Source organism: Triturus cristatus, chromosome 10 (genome assembly GCF_964204655.1).
Source record: "Triturus cristatus chromosome 10, aTriCri1.1, whole genome shotgun sequence".
Classification (NCBI taxonomy): domain Eukaryota; kingdom Metazoa; phylum Chordata; class Amphibia; order Caudata; family Salamandridae; genus Triturus; species Triturus cristatus.
Window position 1 is genome coordinate 528,446,221 of NC_140593.1, and position 20,069 is coordinate 528,466,289.

Here is a 20,069-nt window from a genome sequence, read left to right on the forward strand (position 1 = left end):
AAGTGGCACTACAAGTGCCTAGGGCCTGTAAATTAAATGCTACTAGTGGGCCTGCAACAATCATTACGCCACCCACTGAAGGAGCCCTTTAAACATGTCTCAGGCCTGCCATTGCGGAGCCTATGTGCGCAGTTTTATACTGCCAATTCGACTGGCAAAATAAACCTTCTACCAGGCCCAAACATTCCTTTTTAATGTATGTACGCCACCCCTAAGGTTGGCCTTAGAAAGCCTCAAGGACAGGGTTCTATGTATTTAAAAGCTTGGACATGTACTTTTAAGTTTTACATGTTCGGGTATTGAAAAAACTCTTCAATTCATTTGTCACTACTGCAAGGCCTGTCTCTCCCATTGGATAACATTGGAGTTGCCTTAGTACATTTTATACGTATAATTTGAAAATAGGAAGAGATCACTGGTTCATATTGGGTGTCTCTGGAAACCTAATTCAAAATCCTAATTTATTAAACATAAATTAAAGTTCTTAAACTGCCACTTTTAGAAAGCTGGCAATGTTTTGCAGTAGCTATTTGGTGCCTGCAGCCTGTCTCTGGTCACATGACTGGGTGTAGTTGGGTTTTGTGTATTCCTCCTAACTTCCACACACAGTGGGAGCTTAGGTGTGACTGGATGGTCCATTACTGGCAGGATGGAAGGGAGGAGCTGGGCACAGCCCTACTTATACTTAAATAGGCTGTGTCCTGCCTCCACACAAAGGTCTGGAGCCAGGGCAGGGAAGGCAGGGCCTCTGTGTACTTCAGAGGCATGCCTCCAGAAGTTTCAACATTGTGTAAAAGAAGGACCTCGGAAACCACCACTTCAGTACACTTCTGGACCTGTGGATATTATGCGAAGAAGGACTGCTGTGCTGCTAAATGGACTGCCACTCTGCTGCACTGCTGCTCTGAAGGAACTGCTGTCCTGCTATTCTGGCCTGCTGCCTTCTTGTCTGGAGAAAAAGAACTGGACCTGCAATCCATCTTGAACCCAGGACCCCACAGTGACTCAAAGGGCTAGTCCGAGGGCCTCCTGATCTGAGCCTCATGGACATAAAAGGCTCCCCAACAGCTCCTGGACGGCCTTCAGCCAGTTCCTGACACCCAAGTGGTGCCCCTCAAGTCCTGGGCCCCTGGTGTGGCTCAGCAGGCTCTTAATTCAAGCTCTTGGACTCTTCACAACTGCGAACAGGCCTGTTCACACCAGAACCACTTCGCTTACATCAGAAATCATTGTGTGCCCCCAGCAGCCGACTCTTTCCACAGCAGCATCCACTGCTCGTGTGAAGCCTGCATGAAACTCCAGTCCACCTGTCCGCGATGCTCGGCCTTCGCACCACACCAACTGCTGCCTGTGACGCTCTCCTTGATCCATACGGCAATCTCAAATGCGAGTGTGACTCTTGGCACAAAACTTGAGAAGGTAAACCTTCAGCGGGACTAATCTGGACTGTATCCGACCCAAGCCCCATCATGGTCGGCTTGAACATTCGACTTTGACCCGGTCCAGCACATCCCCAGATAGCCACGGTTGACGCTTTATGCTTTTAGGTGCTACATTGAAGTTTATTCTTTAAAAATTCACAACTCGGGTTTTATTGATTGGATTTTTTTTGTTTTGCTCTTGTTTTATTTATTACATTAAGCTACATTTTCCTAACCTGGTGTGGGATCTTTTTGTGTGGTATTATCTCTGTTTTACTGTTTGAAGTGCTGCACAAATACTTTACACAGCCTCTAAGTGAAGCCCAACAGCATTGTCAAGCTACCAGTGGGTTGAGCACAGGTTAATTTGGGGTTTGCTTGTGCCTTACACTGACTAGGATTGTTGTTGCTGCTTGACCAGGGCTCACACCCCAGTCAACGAATAACCCAGTTTCTAATACCTATATAGCAGTGCGCATCATCCATGGATACTGCTATTCTGCAGTAGTCATCTCTCTTGGTTTGTATCAGAAGGGGTGCCTTCACAGTATGTTAAGTGGTGATTATGTGTAGGTTCTCTGTCTCGGTTGCAACACTAACCTAAACATCAAGAGAGTGAGTTGGTTTGCAAATGACATCTTAACACAATGCAGTCCTAACACAAAGGTAATATCAAGTGTGTTGAGCACTGAACCTTTCATGTCAACTCCTTCCACCGGTTTCAGAGCTAATCAAGTACTCCCAAATGGCCAAACACCTTTTTCAGAACTGCAGTCCCATTGTGTAACCACCACCGTGGTGAACGTATCGTTACTGTCTTGAGTGTTGAAGGCAAACTATATGTAAAATACTTTTGCATTTGTATTCCAGCCAGAGAAATAGTCTCTGAAGTTCTACCCCTATGTTCAAGTATCCTTGGTGTCTGGGTAAGCAGACCTGTGGGCCTGCTCGTTGGAATAACCCTCTCCATGGCCTCACAGGGAGACCTATTTCTCTGGGCGCTCACCTCAATTGGAGAGGACCTGAAAATAAGAAAATGCATGGCGCAAGAAAGAACATTTGTTATGAATTTGCCCTGCTTTCACGGGGATGGTGGACAAGTGGGGCCACAGGTGGATCTAGGGTCAGACAATAACCAAAAAAGGTTTTTGATAGTTTCACACAGAACGACGACTGACTTTTCAAATTCTACAAAGCTCACTTAATGCCAGTAGGCTGAAGGCTTGGTTTCTGAAGTAATTGTGTGGCATAAATAAATAAAACACATATTTCAAACTGTTAATAAATTACCTATATCAGATCCAGAAAGACACATTAAAACATATCATGAAACCATATGACAAACAAAGTGGTCCAAGATGTCAAGAGCATGGTTTACACGAGGTTCACAAATTGGCAAAATAGTATCACAAAAGTTATCACATTGATGAGAATATCAAATATGGACTAAGGCCTGCCACTGACATTGGAATTCAATAGATTGAAATAGGAGGTCCTTTGGAGTTCAGCTTACTGGGAGCTCTGCCATAAATTAGCTGAGCTCCTGCATGCTGCTTTGCGGTACCCCCACCACATTTAGAGATATGGAAAAGGAGTCTCAGCTGGCTCCACAATTGGAATTCCTTCACTCAGAGACCCATCAACCACAGGACGGCTGTCCATAGTAGTGGCAGCCCCGCAATATTTAAGGTGGGCTAGAACCACTGATTTTCTCTGCCCTGGCCACCATATGAAGTATCCGTTGAAAAAATAGCTACTACAACAAAATGGTTAGTTTCTGTAGCCAACTCTATATAGTTAAAAAGAAGCTACTTGTCATTTTACAGACTTGTTATATTTTGTTTTTCTCACTAGGAGGAGGAACACAGTACCATACTACGTTTCTCAAGATGCCGGAGTGTCGGTCAATTTCTTCCATAAGGAAACCTGATAAGCACACTATTATACATTCCCCTCTCTGCCATCCTCAGTCTAGTCCATTTCAGGAAACTTATTGTTTGATGTATCTGGTAAATTAAAGATAACGGCAGTCAGTGAGAAACAATGCTTTAAATAACGTTATAACTGGGTGAATGTAAACATCTTAGGCCCTCTTGACTGCGAACAACTGCCTTGCACAAAAGCACTGCTTGTAATAGAAGAATGCTTTCAAAATAGGATGATTCTATTCTCTAACCTAGTCACAAGGGATAGTGCCCTTTTCTTTGCGACAATGTTGAAGGCACCCATGGTTCAAGAATCCTTTAACTGAAAGGCCTCCGATCTTTGTATAGGAGCCTGTTCTGATACCCAAGTCGCACCCAGGCCCCTTCTAGCCATGCCTATCTGAAGACGTCACTAACTCAATTCTATTCAGTAGAAGACCTGTCAATCCAATTAATTGTTGAAGTTAGATTTTGAATAAATATTTAGGGAAAGTAACTTATAGAAAGTTACCTTCTTTCTGATGACATTCCTAACATTTGAATGCCAGCAGTTGTCCAGCCAGTGCTTAACATTAATGAGTTATGAAAACTTCTCCCAGAGCACGACAATGGTTTAGGCATTGTGACAGGATGTGCTGGTGTGGGGCATGTGACCCCTATCAGTTCATCAAGGTCAGCTAGGAAACTTACAAGAATTTCATTAACTTGAAAGGGACAGAGGTGAAGCCTACCTATAGATAGGTCCATGTCAGGAGAGACCTAGGAAGGGCAAAGCCTTTGTTTCCAGACACACTCTTAGCCAGGCTGGCTCCAGTCCCTGTGGGAGGACAGCTACTCATATAACCAATTTGTAGTGGACAGAGTGGAGAGGACTGCTTATTTCTCTGGCCACTCCTCAGAGAGGATACAAGGGCTCTGCACAAGAGATGGAGGTTTCCCCATTTGTAATTTTAGGACTAAGTTGTATTGTGGGATTGCATAAGGCTGAACAGAAACTGCTGAAAATGTGGGTAGGGTTACACCTGGGAAGTTTAATCCCACTGGGTAAGGAAGGCCCAAGAGTCACCACCACCCACTGGTTAGTGCAAACAATATCTGTGACTCTCTAAGGAACCATCCTCAGAATACTTACTAGACCTGCAGAAGATCAGAAGATGACTGGACCCTGCTTTCTATAAACTGAGAGGGGCTCTGATAGACTAGTCCTGCTCTCTCTTGTACCCAAGACAAAGAAGTAGACTCCAAATGTCATTGCCTAACCTCTTTTTTGGCTACTGGGACACAACAAGCTGCAAGAGACCTTTTTCATGAAGTGACCAGTACAAACTAAACCTTGAAAGGACCCTGCTGGTGGCCTCTGCTGGAGTGAGTCCTGACTACTAAGTGCTAGTCCTGAAGTCCTGAGAGTCTAAGAAGTTACTCAGAGGAACTGCTCCAGAAACCCTGAAAAAGTTGAGACTTAGAAAATAATTGTACTTCCATAGCATCAGAGGCACCTCGTGTCAAAGGTGTTTGATTTCAATCCAGCTTTGCTGGATATAGCTTCAAATTTGAATCCATAAAAAATACTAAGTCCAAAGGTAAAATCGTTGACCAGAGGAACCTTCTTGGTGTATGCGACCCACACTAGATCGTTGTCAGCCTGAAATCGCACCCAGGTCTTTATCCCCCACTCCCAAAAAATCATATCTCCAGTTCCCCTTATTGGAGTTTTGTCATTTTGGTGTCATTTTTTAAAACTAAAATGTACTCTGTTTTTCTCATTCAGTTTTTGATTTTAATGTTTGGTGTTTTGAATTTATTATTGTTAAGGTACTGCATAAATACTTTATATATTGCCCTAAGTTAAGTCCGTCTGCTTAATACCATAGCTATCAGGGTATTTAGCTCAGGTTGCTTCATCTAGGTTAGTCACCACAATTTCGAGTGAACCTTGCCTTATTTATCTTACCATTCTATTCCTTTAATAGCTGATCACACTGTTATCACCACCATGACCCACATCATAGCCTATATTTTTATGTTCCACAGTGGTTGACACCTCACCACGTTTGTGCGTGGACTGATTGTTTGGGCGATATGTATTATATAAGATCACTCACAGATTCTTTTGATTTTATCTTTTCCTCCCCCTTCCTTCCATGGCTCCTCTTCCTTCCCCTCTTTCCCTTTTTCTCTCTTTCTATTCCTTGAGCAGGCAATTTTTGTCTCAGGCATAATTCCTTATGTCCTGATGATGATCCCAGTACTCTATAAAGAGGTCGAAACATCATCGGCAAACAGTACCATGACTTCTTAAACCTGATATGTAATTAGATGTGTGAGCATTGGTACTTTCTGAAATATGTGACATGATTTCCTTGTCTTAAAGGTTTCTGACCTTTTTCTGTTGTGCTTCCCACTTCATTAATGTGTTATCCTCCATTTGAACAATTAACATAGATTTCATTATATCTCTATGTATTAAGGTATTTCATAGTAAGGGACCCTTGTCCCTTAAAACAACTGTCAGCTGCCAAGCAAAGTTAAAATTATTTCCACTGCAAGCGTATGTGTCAATGTGGAAGTGCACTGTGAGGACAATGTTGAGTCCCTTTAGATGGACATTGGTCGGGCTAATGTGGTAATGGCTTTCCAGAGTCTCCTCAGTCACGATTCTCACAATTGATATTAAAATTTTAAAACGTAAACCATTTTCCTGTCTAAAGAGTGAACAAACTACATTTCTTAAACATAACAGCAACTATTTCCCAGGGAGATATTTAAAGCAAGTAGCTAACATAATTTCTCCCTTTGTACAACAATCTATAAAGTACTCTTACACCACTGGGGCACTTCCCAAAAAGCTCACACAGGAGATAATGTTACTAATACTGGAGAAAACTTTCCTTAGTCACTCAGAATTGTGTACGTATTGGCCTTTATCTACCATGCATTTTAGAGCAAGCTGTTAAAGAAAGCAGCTGCAATTTAACTTAATTGCTTTCTCAAGAATCATTTTTTTATACTCTAAGGTAGTAGTTAGACCTCAGAATTGCACTGAATCTGTGCTACTGGCAGTTTTTGGGCATTCTCCGTCTAACAGCGAATGACATTCGATCCATTGTTCTTATACTTCTGGATCTGTTAGTAGCATTTGATACTGTGGATGTTGGGAGAAAACCTGCATGCCAAAAATTGAAAATGGCTTAACTTAGAGGCAATGTGTAAAGTATTTGTGCAACATTTCAAACAGTAAAACAGTGTAAACACCAAACAAAAAGATTCCACACCAGGCTAGAAACATAGAGTTCATTTAATAAATAAAAAAGACCAAAACGACAAAAATCCAATAAGTAGAACTTGAGATATGATTTCTTTAAAGGAATAAGTTGTAAAATAGTGCTTAAAAGCAATAAGTTCTTACTTGGGATATCTGTTATATCAATAGAGTCCACCGTAGGGCTCTTTGAAACAGAATGGAATCTAAACCCACACTGAACATATTATTTTGGCAGCCTAATAGTATGTTGCCATTTGGGTTGCATAAAACAAACACTGACACTAGAAAGGTTTATTGCTGTTGTGTATTCTCCTACGATACAAATGCGAATAATAGTGTGGCTCACACAGAGTGCAGACATCGTAGGTGATTAAGTGTGTGTATAAACCTAAACACATATGACAACTTTCTAAAAGTGATATTTTCAGAATTGCAATTTAAAACCCGACTTCACCATAAGTTGTGATTTTAAACTGATTCCAGAGACACCATGCTCGAAAATTACTTTAAAATTGCATCTCTTCACAATTGGAAATTACACTTAAGAAATGTAGTTAGATAATCGCAATGTTGTTCTCTGGGAGACATAGGCCTTGCAGTAGTGAAAAACGAATTTGAGAGTTTTTCACTACATGGACATGCAAAACTTAAAAATACAGGCCCTGAGCAATTTTAGTGAAATTTACTAGGAACTTATAAGTGAGTGAATGAATGAATGAAAGAAAATTTTTAAACGCGCAACTAAACCCGAAGGCATCAAGGCGCCTAACAAAAAAAATCCAAAAAGGCAAATCCAGAACTAAGGGTAGGCTTTGGCAAATAGCCACGTCTTGAGGGCCTTCCAAAAAACTTGTTGTGAGGGAAGAGATTTGATATCAGCCGGAAGCGTGTTCCAGAGCTTGGGAGCCAAAATTGAAAAAGCTCTGCCACCCCACTTAGCTCTCCGAACACGAGGGACCGATAACAAAAGTTTATTAGCGGAGCGTAGAGCTCTAGAGGGGACATAAGGGGCCAACAGGTCCCTTAGGCCTCCAGATCTATTGGAAGCCAAAGCCCCATAAACCAAACAAAGGGACTTAAACGAAATCCTGGCCTCAATTGGAAGCCAGTGCAATGTCTTTCTGGCAGCCGAAGCAGAAGCCCTCCTAGGGAGATCCAATACGAATTTGGCGGCGGCATTCTGCACCATTTGAAGTCACATTAGTAGGCCCTTGTTAATGCCTAAGTATAAGGCATTGCAATAGTCGAGTCTTGAGCCTCTTAATGCAACAACAATTTGCTTTCTGGCTTGAAGGGACAGGTAGTGTTTAATCTTCCGCAAGATGTTTAATAAGCCACAACATGTGGAGATAGTCCTCTTGACTTGCTGGCCCATGCCCAAGGTAGGGTCAATCATAACTCCTAAATTCTTGGCCAATACAGTGGGAGTCGGACACGTGCCCAGTGATGTAGGCCACCATTCCGCAGACCAAATATCCTCCTTTCCTCCAAACACCAGAATTTCTGTCTTTTGGTCCTTAAGCTTAAATGAATTGTGAATCATCCATTGAGCAACTGCCTCCATACAGTGTCTAAAATTAGAGGCAGGTGAGATGACAGGTTGGGCGAGAGACATCAATATCTGCGTGTCGTCGGCATAGGAGACTACCTCCATCCCAAAAGATCTAATAAGCCTGGCAAGTGGGGTCACATAGATGTTAAAGAGGGTCGGACTTAATGCCGACCCCTGGGGGACCCCACAGTGCACAGGAAGGGATGGAGATAGAAACTCCCCCAGCTTAACTCTCTGTTCCCTCTGGCCAAGAAAAGAGGCCAGCAAACTAAGTGCAGGCCCCTCCACCCCTATCTCCCTCAGCCTAGAAGTTAATACTGAGGGAGACAGGGTGTCAAACGCAGCCGTAAGATCTAACAGGATAAGGAGAGTGGTCTGGCCCTTATCTACTCTAGTGCGGATGTTGTCAAGCACAATGGTAAGGGCCGACTCCGTACTATGCTCTCTCCGAAATCCATGCTGCGAATGATCTAAAAGGCCAGAGGTTTCCAGAAAGACTGCAAGCTGCTGGTTGAGATGGGTTTCCAGCATCTTTGCAGGGGCTGGTGGCAGTGAGATGGGGCGGAAGTTTTTAAGAACCCCTGGGTCTAATGTGGGCTTTTTTAACAAAGGTTTAACCACCGCTCTTTTCCATTGTAAAGGAAAAGTCCCATCCATCATGGCCCTGTTCATAATGTCTAGTAATGGAGGCAGAAGAGTATCCTTACATTGTTTAAGAAGTTTCAGGGGGCAAGGGTCTAAGGGAGACCCCGACCTAGGCTTAAACAAGAGGACTTCAAGTTCTTGGAGGGAGAGGGGTGAAAAGCTGGACAAACACCCTGAAAACACCTCCTCGGGAGATGTTAGCAAAGGGATGGGTAGGCATGTAGATGTAGGTAATGCCAGCTTCTCAGACTCTAGAGCCGAATATATGTCCACAATTTTAGCTTGAAAAAATTGTGCAATATCATTACAAAGCTGCTGTGAGCTGACAACCGGATCAGGCACCTTCAATGATATGAGCGTGTCTACGATCTTAAACAGCTCTTTCGGCGAAGAGAGTGAGGAGGTAAGAGAAGTAAAATACTCCTGCTTAGTTTTTGTCACCTCCATCTTATAATTCCTTAGGAGGGTTTTATGGTTATCCCTCTCCTGCCAATCCCAACCAGTCCTCCAGAGACGTTCCTGTCTCCGAACTCCCTGCCTAATAAGTCTTAGCGATTCCGAGAACCATGGGGCCGATGGACTTTTCCTCGCGGAGTAGCGCAGTGAGGTTGGAGCCAGTTCGTCGATAGCTGTCTTAATGGCACTATCCATCCTCATTACTGCAGAATTTACATCCTCCTCTGGCAAAATCCCCAAAGTGGGTAATCTAGGGGCGAGCACTTCATTGGTTAGGTTTTTGAGATTACGTCTCAGTTCCATTTTACTTGGCTCATACCCCTTACTACTGACAGTAGCAATCATTAGTTCTATGGGGATCGCATAGTGGTCCGACCAGGAGAGAGGGATAGGAGTCTCAATGGTCAGCCGAGTATCATTAGAAAAGACCCCATCCAGCGTATGGCCCGCCTGATGAGTAGGACCCTTGACAAGCTGTTTCATCCCACAGCCGGAAAAAATATCCAATAAGGATATAGTTTCAGTTAGCTCCAGATTTTCCAAATGGTAATTCAGATCACCCAGAACAGTAAAGTGCTCACGGCCAAAATGTGACTCTAAAATATTTAGCATGCGGTGGGCAAAATCTATTCTGGTCCCCGGAGGTCTGTAAACAAGAAAACCAGTAAACGGAACTACATAAGATCCGTTAATGGAAAACTGGAGGGCCTGAAAAGTATCTTGGGGTCCCGATAGAGGGATAATATGGCAGGAAAAACAGTCCCTATAGAGGATACCCAGCCCTCCCCCCATGCGTCCCACTCTGTCCATCCTCACCAGCGAGTAGCCATCTGGTACTGCCTCAACCAGATCAGGTCCAGAGGAGTCCTTGGCCCAGGTTTCCGTGATGAAAACCCAGGCGGGTTCTCTGACCAACACAAAATCCTTAAATGCGAGGTTGTTCTTAATCAGTGACCTCGCATTTACCAGGAACCCCTTATCACTTCTCACACTAGTTTCTGAATTGACATTCGGACCTACCAGTGAAACGTCAGCAGCAGGAGTCGACCCCATAGGAGAAGACCGGAAACAGTAGCAGCCAGGGGGTGTCTGGAAAGCCTCAGGGGCCTTCCTATGGTGGCAGTGCAATTTAGGAGGCTTAAGAGTTATCAAGTCCTGCCAGGAATAACTAATTCCTGTATGCTCACCATCAGAATGTGCAATCTCCCAGCCATCCAGCACGTCCTTAGCGCGGACGGGCGCAGACGGGCTGGACTCTGGCGTGACTCCGGCGTTACTACGGCACACACGCTGCACGCACAGGCTGCGCGCCTGCATGTTAGACCTATATGAGCCTCTAGCCAGTCAACCTGACTGCTAGAGCGCTACCTGGACTGGCGTCCAATCAGCGTCCCCTGCCTACCCCCAAGATGGCGCCGATATTCCCCGAGAGCGCGAGACGTGCTAAGAATGACCCGCTGAAGCCGCGGTGAGGGGACAATTTAAATGCAAGTGAGTGGCCGTGAATTTTAAGAACAGGGGAAATATTTAAAGTAAATTTAACTGAAAGACAAAAAACGGGTAATTTTAAAATAACACGCAGCGCCTAGATGCCACAGCGCAGCGCCCAGCAATGAAAAGCCTTAAGTAAAGTAAATATGCCAATTGGGGATAAAACAAATTAGATAGATACTTGCTACAGTCCCACATCCACACCAAAGAAAAAGTTCATTTTGAGCAAAACAGTACAGCAAGGAAAACAAACTTATATTATATGAGCTTGACTCCGTGCTGCAGAGCCTGTAGGGAGAGAATGTACGTGAGGAGGGGCTGGAGTGAGTGACAGAAATGGCATCCATTTTGTCTAAAATGGTTGCTTACAGGGAAATGTGGCATAACTAAAACATATTAATAAATACACTAATACACATCATAGGAATTTTGTTCCAATTAAAGTTATGTTAATCCAGGCTGCATATGTAAAATTAAGTGTGAAAAGGCATATTAATCATCATTAATAATGCACAAAATATGAACCTGGAAAAAACGATTCCACAGATATCGGGATTTGATCCAGAGAATGGTGGAGCAAACACAAGGAGATGATGGACGGAGCACTGAAACTTTTCAGACACTCACCCCCAGTTACAGATCTGGGTTGAATCCATCATCGTTCTTTAGCTCACTTCGCCACCCCAGTTCAGACACAGCTATATGCAAATCAGTCTTGACCCTGTGCCTTATAGGAACAGTCCAGCCTGAACTGCCAAGTCATGTCTTCCCTGGACCATAAACAAGCATCCTGGGACCGGTTTCGGGCTAACAGCCCTCATCAGCCAGGCTAGCTTGCAACCAGTGGCAAAGTGAGCAAGGGACCCACGTCTGGGCATACCCTGCCAACTTAGGGTGAACAAAGCAAACACAAGGAGATGATGGACGGAGTGTTGAATATTTTCAGACACTCACCCCCAGTCACAGATCTGGGTTGAATCCATCAGCGTTATTTAGCTCACTTTGCCACCCCAGTTCAGACACAGCTATATGCAAATCAGTCTTGACCCTGTGCCTCATGGGAGCAGTCCAGCCCGAACTGCCAAGCCATGTCTTCCCTGGACCAGAAACAAGCATCCAGGGACCGGTTTCGGGCTAACAGCCCTCATCAGCCAGGCTAGCTTGAATCGCGTGGCAAAGTGAGCAAGGGACCCACGTCTGGGAATTCCCTGCCAACTTAGGGCGAACAAAGCAAACACAAGGAGATGATGGACGGAGCGCTGAAACGTTTCAGACACTCACCACCAGTCACAGATCTGGGTTGAATCCATCATTGTTCTTTAGCTCACTTCGCCACCCTAGTTCAGACACAGCTATATGCAAAGAATGGTGGCACAGATCTATCCTAGATTCAATCCTTCTACTCAGGAAGAATAGCTAAGAAGTCAATCAATCAAGTGACTTGTAAAGCGTGACAACTCACCAGTAAGGGTCTCAAGGCATAGGGGGAGTGGGAGGGGCACTGCTGACCAGTCGAAGGCACTGTGGTTGAGTCGAAGAGCCAGGTCTTGAGGTCCTTCCTGAATTGAGGCAAGTAGTTGAGTCTGCTGCTGATGAGGGCGTGCGTGGGTGACCGTCTTTCTGGATTCAGTGAGGATCCACTTGAAGATCTTTCCAAGCAGACATAGCATTTATTTATTTATTTATTTTTCACATTTATAAAGCGCACTGTTACCCAGAGGTGTCCTGGCGCTGATTGACAGTGAGTGTATGAAACAAGTGATTAGTGTGAGAAGAGCCACGTCTTTAAGGCCCTCCTGAAGGACAAGAGGTCCGGCAGTTGTCTAAGGTGCAGTGGCAGGGAATTCCATGCCTTAGCTGCACCTAGGGAGAAACTCCTCCCACCCCAGCGAGCTTTCCTGACTCTGGGGATGACTACCAGACCCTGCTCTGCTGACCTCAGCAGTCTTTTAGGTCTGTGCCATTGAAAAAGTTGAGAAATGCAGTGGGGTCCCAGGCCATGCAGGGCCTTGAATGCTATGCAAAGAGATTTGAAGATAATTCTCTTGCGAACTGGTAGCCAGTGTAGTTTTACCAGATCCTGTGACACTGAGGCAAATTTAGGTGTGCCTGTGATCAGTCGGGCTGCCGCATTCTGCAAAGTTTGGAGTTTGTTGAGAAGCCCCTGTTGGGCATTCAACAATAAGCTGTTGCAGTAGTCTAGTCGTGACATCACTAGACCTATGACCACCGTCTTCTTGTATTCGTCAGCAAGAAAAGGCAAAACTTTCCGAATAGTTTTTAGGACGAAGTGAGTAGCTGAGGAGAGTGCATTGATTTGAGGTCTGAAGGACAGCAAATCGTCCATCGGAACGCCCAGATTTTTAACCTTCCAGACCGGAGCTGGGGGGGTGCCCATTTCCTCCGGCCACCAGCACGGGGACCAGAAGTTATCTCTGGACCCAAAAAGCAACACTTCGGTTTTAGCTGAATTAAGTTTAAGGCAGTTTTGCGTCATCCAATTACTGACTTCCCGCATACAGCCTCTGAACCTTTCTGCGGTGCTGTCTGTTTCCCCCGGTAGTACTGAAACTACTCTCTGAGTGTCATCCGCGTATGATGTTAACTTGAAGCCAAAAGATCTGATGACCGGTGCCAGGGTGGAGACGTATACATTAAAAAGGGTAGGGCTCAAGGAGGACCCCTGAGGGACTCCGCAGGGAAGCACGAAAGGGGTAGATTCATAGTCCCCCAGCGCCACCTTTTGAGTCCTGCTGGACAAAAAGGCATTCAAGATTTTGAGCGCATATCCTTGAATGCCACTAGCCCTGAGCCGGTCCACAAGTATCTTGTGGTGGACCGTATCAAAGGCTGCGGACAGGTCCAGCAGGATCAGGGCGGCTCTGCCTCCTGCATCCATCACTGTTCTTACGTCCTCTGCTGATTTGATCAATGCAGATTCAGTGCTATGGCCCGCCCGAAATCCATGTTGAGATGGATCCAGGCTCTGACCTGTCTTCAAGAAGGCGCTCAGCTGCGAGTTTAGGATACCCTCTAGGATTTTTGCTGGAAGTGGCAACCTGGCAATAGGCCGGTAGTTGTTCAAATCGGTCAGCTCCAGATTCGGTTTCTTCAACAAGGGAAGGATGGAAGCTTGTTTCCAACGTGAAGGGAACTCCCCCGTGTCCAGCATAGCATTGAACAGTGGAGTGAGACCTGCTGCCACAGTCGATGAGGCAAGTTTGGCCACACTGGCTGGGCAGGGGTCATTAGGGGAGCCAGATTTTATCCGTTGAAGACGGTTTTTCACCTCCTCCTCCCTAATGGGGGAGAAGTTCAATAGCCTAGGTGAATTGCTATCTGCCTCTAAGTTGGTTTCTGGAGCGGCCATCTTGGCACGAGTGTCTAATGGAAGGAAGATGTTTTCTACCTTATTCTGAAAGAATTTCGCCAAGTCTTCACATAGTTTGCGACTGGGAGGTATCTCCACTGGTTTGGGGGCCGCCAGGGACGATACTGTGCGGAACAGTTCCCTGGAGGAATTAACGGCCTCCCTAATGCGTTTTGAAAAAAACTCATGTTTAGCTTCTTGTATCGCGAGTTTATACCTTTTCAACTCTGCGTTGAGAAGCTTCCTATCCTCCTCTTTATAATTCTTCCGCCAGAGTCTTTCCTGTTTTTTGCAAAGCATTTTATGGTCCCTGATATGGAAGCAGGATGATGAGACGGCATTGATCTGGCAGTCCCTGGTGAGCGAGGAGTCCAGGAGAATGCTGAGGTTTTGTGTGTGGTCTGTGGGTGTGGGGAGAACCAAGATCTGTGGGCCACCAGGAGTCATCCCAGGCAGAGGGGGTGGAGCCCAGGATGAGGACTTCGGTCTTCTCTGAGTTGAGCTCGAGGCAGCTGTCCTTCTTCCAGATGGCAACAGCCTTCATCCCGTTGTGGAATTTGTTCTTGGCTACTGTGGGTTCATTAATGAGGGAGAGGGTCAGCTGGGTGTCGTCAGTGTAGGAGATGATGTTGAGTCTGTGGTTCCCGATGATGGCTGTGAGCGGGGCCATGTAGTTGTCGAAGAGAGTGCGGCTCAGGGGGGAGCCCTGAGGCACTCCGCAGCTGATCTCTGTGGGTTCAGAGCGGAACGGTTGTCGTATGACTCTCTCTGATCAGCCGGTGAGGAAGGAGCGGATCCCTTCCAGGGCTTTGTTGCTGATGCCTGTGTCATGCAGTCTTGTGCATAGGGTGCAGTCATCCCCTTGTTGTCCTCTGAGGGCTGTTCCTGATACCAAAAATGGCTAAAACATGCCTAGGGGTCCTTGTGTTCATATTTAAAAGAAACATGAGATAGCAGATTAATCTCAACTATCCCATTTGAGATGAGGTCAAGACTTACTTGCATTTGGCTGGTCCTTGCCACTAATGACACAGATGAGCTAAAAATGATAGAATGGAATGTGTTTAGTGTGAATTGCCAGCTGTTTAGATTGGTTTAAGAATATCCACCTATCACTTTTGCATGATAACTATTCATAGCAAACATGATCATTCATGCTCTTATACATGCCATCATCCAAATGCATTTGACTTAGCATCTAACTTGAAAAGTGAGTACAGGATAAATACCTAACACAAAAAATATCATGTCATTAATTTTGTTGTAATTTCAGAGTCATGCTGTTCCTCCTGCTGAGCAATGCATCTGATCTGAAAAAAGACTTGATTCGAATCAGGGAAAAGACTATTTACTAGTAATTTAGAGAATTTGATTTAACCACGTCTCTTCGCGTTGCAAGTATTCATTTGAATCCAAATACAGAGTAAAGAAGATATAACAGTTCAGTCACATGTTTTTTTTTTCAAGTTAAGTTTGGTGGAAACAGTAATGCCCTATATTCTATTATCTTAAATGGTTTTTCTCACAGAAAACCAATGTTCCTCTTAATAGCTGTTTCAGATTGGAATACTGAATGCATTTATGTATTTCAAAGGGCCTTTCTGCATTGATCAGGACACTAGTTGAAAACAGCATTTTCATCAAAGCATCGCGTTGCCAGCTTGATAATGATCACAACCCCTGAACTATAAAACATGTGGTTATGAATGCAGCTTTGATTGAAGCTACCTAATGACACAGCTGTGAGATAATCTAATGAGACAATGTACCATCAGAAAATAGCTTAGAGCAAATTAACTGCCTGTGTGCAAACAGTGAAGGAAGAGATTATCTTCAAGGACAAACTTTACCTCAATGGACCGATGTATCAAGAGCTGTTCTTACTGAGGGGGGCATGGCTGTGCATGATACACGGCTGCACACTCAGAAAGACCTCTTATATAGGCTACTAAAAATCAGCTAAAATGCTGATACGAAACTGTACATCCACAAAGGCATCTGACTGTAAACTGTTGGGAGAGTGAAGTTACATTTTGGGTGCCATATGCATGGCGATGGTGGTGTGGCCACTCCCCCGGTGGTGAATTTTAACATGGGTGTGGCCCCTGAGGTCTGCATCGAGTAGGCCTGGCTTGCAGCAGAGCCTACACCACAGAGGAAGGCAAGACAGTGCCTGCCGCCCTCTTGACTCCTCCTGTCTGCTCCATGCATACTGCACCTATGAAACCTCCCCAGAGTGAAGGAGCTGGCCCAGGGGTCCTTTTGAATATTGCAGCCCAATATGTGCCTATGCCAATTGATCTCGCTTGCAGTGCTGATACAACTGTAACATTCTTCCATTTATGTTGGTTAAATTTCCTCAACCCTCTCCCCCCCCCTTTTTTGTATGAATCGTATTTAATACATGATGCTCTTTGCTAAACAACTTTATAGTTTGAGAGTCTTCCTTTTCTTGCTTGCAATGTTACATACATGCATGTATAACTGCCTGTGAATGATACCAGTTGAGATTTTTGTTGCTCCTTACAATATGTGCCTAAGGCACAACATGGAAGTGGGAGGGAAAATGCCCACTGAGATGGGTGACTGCAGTGAAGCAGCCTGACCTGCGGCAGGGGCCCCAACACAGAACAATGTGAGACTGCGCCGGCTGACCTCTCAATCCCTACTTATTGTTCCTTGTCTGACCGAATGCTCTTGAAGTGAAGGGAACACACCAGGTTGATGATTGAAGACCTTAATTGGTAAAGCTAGAGACTCTCAGATGTGGTGCTCCCTTCGCCAGTACGCAAGCAACTGCCAGCGTATGGAAGACCACCACAAATCACAATACACTTGAAACACTTGGAATGCTTGTATGTAAGAGCATTCTCATCTTAAAGCCACAGGTAAACCATGAAATTACATTACAACAGGTATCCAGTCACTACACAGAGAATATGTGTCAAAAGAGAAATGCAGAGCAATACAAGCGATAGCAACCTGCTATACTAATATACAATACCTTTGTAATGGCGCACATTGTTCTTAAGAACAGGTCTGCAAGCAAATGCAGCTTAATCCATAAACCTTGGGGATTCAGATCCCTCGAGTTTGCAGCTGAAATCCGGTACGTGCTGCGCATAATGCTGCAAAGATGCTCAAAGTATATGAAAACAGAATGCTTGATTGCTCTTTAGAAAAACAAAATGGCTACACAACTGTGTATTTCAAGTAATGCGTGTTAAGTAACGACAGCACAGATTCTGTTGACATCTCTGGTAGGATTGTCAAGACCTGACAAGCTATGTATAGTATAAGTGCCATAAATATCTCTGATATATTTCCTCCCCAAAATAAGCCTGGTACAAAGTTGGGATTGTCTGAATGTCTTTAAAACGATAGTAAATCATGAATGTCTTACTCGGCTCTAACAGTTGAAGCTGGTTTGTTTAGCCAAACCCTAAAACTCAATCAGGTAAATATTGTAAAAGCTACACAGGAAAGTACTGTAATAATCATGTTGGAAAACAACAATTTTTATTCATTTATTTAAGAATTATCATTCAATCCAAACATGCAAATAAAGCAAGTATTTAAAAAAAATACTATATATGAAAGCTAATTGAAAGTTAACTGATAAGGGTGTTTGAAAACACAGATTACACTTGTCATGTTTAAAGTCAAATGTTAAGAAACCTTAGTTTCTCGAGCAAGATAGCAGAACACTGATTAGAAACTTTTCTAACAACTGGGGGTAACGGGTCTTGTACAGGTACAAAGAGGCCATCATGCTGGTGACTTGTTCCCCAGTTAAAATGGCAGCACATTTAGCTATTCTAGTGGAGTAACAATTTATCTGTCAAGTAATAAAATACAACATTTCAGTCACAATTGTGGGCAACATGCAGTGATGCCTTGCTTCAGCCACATGAACAATTATTGAGCGAAGAAAGACACTCGCTGTTAGAAATGGGGGTTTCTAGTTGGCACAGGTAGATACCTTGTCCAAGTAGGGACCCTTGCTTCTAGTCAGGGTATTTGGGATACATATTCTAGATAACCCCTGCTCACCCCCCGCGTAGCTTGGCACGAGCAGACAGGCTTATCCTAAAGGCAATGTGTAAAGTATTTGTACTTAAAACACACAGTAATACAGTGATCACACCACAAATGGACACAACACCAGTTTTGAAAAAGAAAGTATCTTTATCTAAACTCAACAAGACCAAAACGACAAAAATCCAACATACAGATAATAAGATATGACTTTAGAACTGTTATTGCAAAAATAAGGGTTGTAGAAAACAAATAGCTCCACCTGGGGCTATTGCGATGTCATGACAGCAATAAATACAAAATATGGGGTGACAACGAGGAGCATGGCGTCAGGCACAGAGTCACTCGGACCCTCCAAACAAACAGTACATTGGAAGCGAAGCCTATGACGATGCACGGCATCGTGGAGGTGAGGCAGTGGTGCCGAGGTCGAGGCCGGCTCCCTAACTGCCATGGGGGAGGCGAGGCATCGTGTCCGCGAGGAGGCAACTTGTTGAATCCAGGACAGGGGAAGACGGTTGCGGTGAGGCGTCGGTTCCGGTGACAATGCGAAGTTGGTGAGTTCGTAGAGTTACCCGCCGTGTCTTTTAGTGTAGCGATAACAGAATTCAGGCTCTGCCGATGACAGAGTCGGTGTGAGTACTGGCGTCAGGAAATGTCAATAACTGCAGGCGTTGAAGGGCATCGGAGCTGCGGTGCAGGCCAGGCAGGTCGTCGTTCACTTCATAAGCGGTGCCCCGGGCCTCTGTGCAGGTCGCAACATCACAGAGGTGTTACTGACATGTCAAAGACATGTTTTCTTACTTCTCTTCAGTTTCTTCCTGCTCCCAACAGCAGGAACAACCTCCAGAGGCCCAAAACTGGAATAGGCACCTCCTGGCAGGTTAGAACTCTCAGCAATAGATTTCAGGGGAGCTGGGGTGAGGTTCTGTAATTCTCGAGTCTGACTCCATTTTGTTCTGTGCCACCATTTTGTGTTGCCCTCACGTAGGCCTGTGAAGGTAGCCTGGCGAATAAAGTGGCCTGGCCTTCTTAGTTCATGTATACATCAACTAGGTTTCTTTTTGACTCTGAAATGAACTGTAAGAAACTGACCTCTGCACCTGAAACTGACCCCGCAAAGCCAATTTCCCTGATCGATCTTTGTCTGAGATTGCCAATCAATGTTCAGGACATCGTTAACTTTTAGTTTCCTTGCACATGCCTTATCTTGTTCAGCATCTGTTACCGTTTCTTTTTTTATGTTTCTTCATTACATGGGTTATGCTTTTAATTATAGGTTTGTCCGGCTTGTGGAGATTGAATTTGGGACATTCCTAATAATTAACTTTTGGGTTGGGATACTGTAAATTGAGTTTTTGTTATGTGACACTTTGTTTGAAAATGTACCTTATTGGCTAGAATTTTGTGCAGTGGGTGTACATTTATAATGTGAATATTGGGTATACAAGGAGACGTCTCGCCTTAGTAAAACGAGAAGTCTCCTGAGAATTTACACCGTGATGTATTTCTAGGATCACTGTTACTAGCTGCAGCTAATAAACTTGGTCTCTGATGCCATCCAGAAGTATTCCGTGTCTCTGTATACCAAGACAGGTGAATTCGAAGATCTTAGGCGTGCCCCTGACGCCGCTGGGTTAAACCCCGGTTCTTCAGGGGGTGAAGTCTTTGGGTCCCTGAGACTTCAGAACAGGAGACCAGCACACTCAGGCCCTTGGATATTCTTCTTCAAGCAGGTTCACAGCAACATTCCAGTCTTGGTCCTTTCCTTGGCAGAAAGAGCAACTGCAGGCAAACCCCATAAAGCACACAGCAAATACAGATGGGTTGGAGAAACTTAAGTGCATATGTGAGTTTGGCCGGCTGAGACAGCCGGCCAAACTGACATGCTCACTTAAATGTGCACCTT

General features: G+C 44.6%; 1 protein-coding gene across 4 annotated transcripts in view; it reads right to left on the minus strand.

Moving 5' to 3' along the window:
- The window catches only part of DPP6 (dipeptidyl peptidase like 6), a 2,129,336-nt gene that overhangs the window by 798,240 nt on the left and 1,311,027 nt on the right, over window positions 1-20,069 (minus strand). The gene's annotated exons all lie outside the window — the stretch shown is intronic.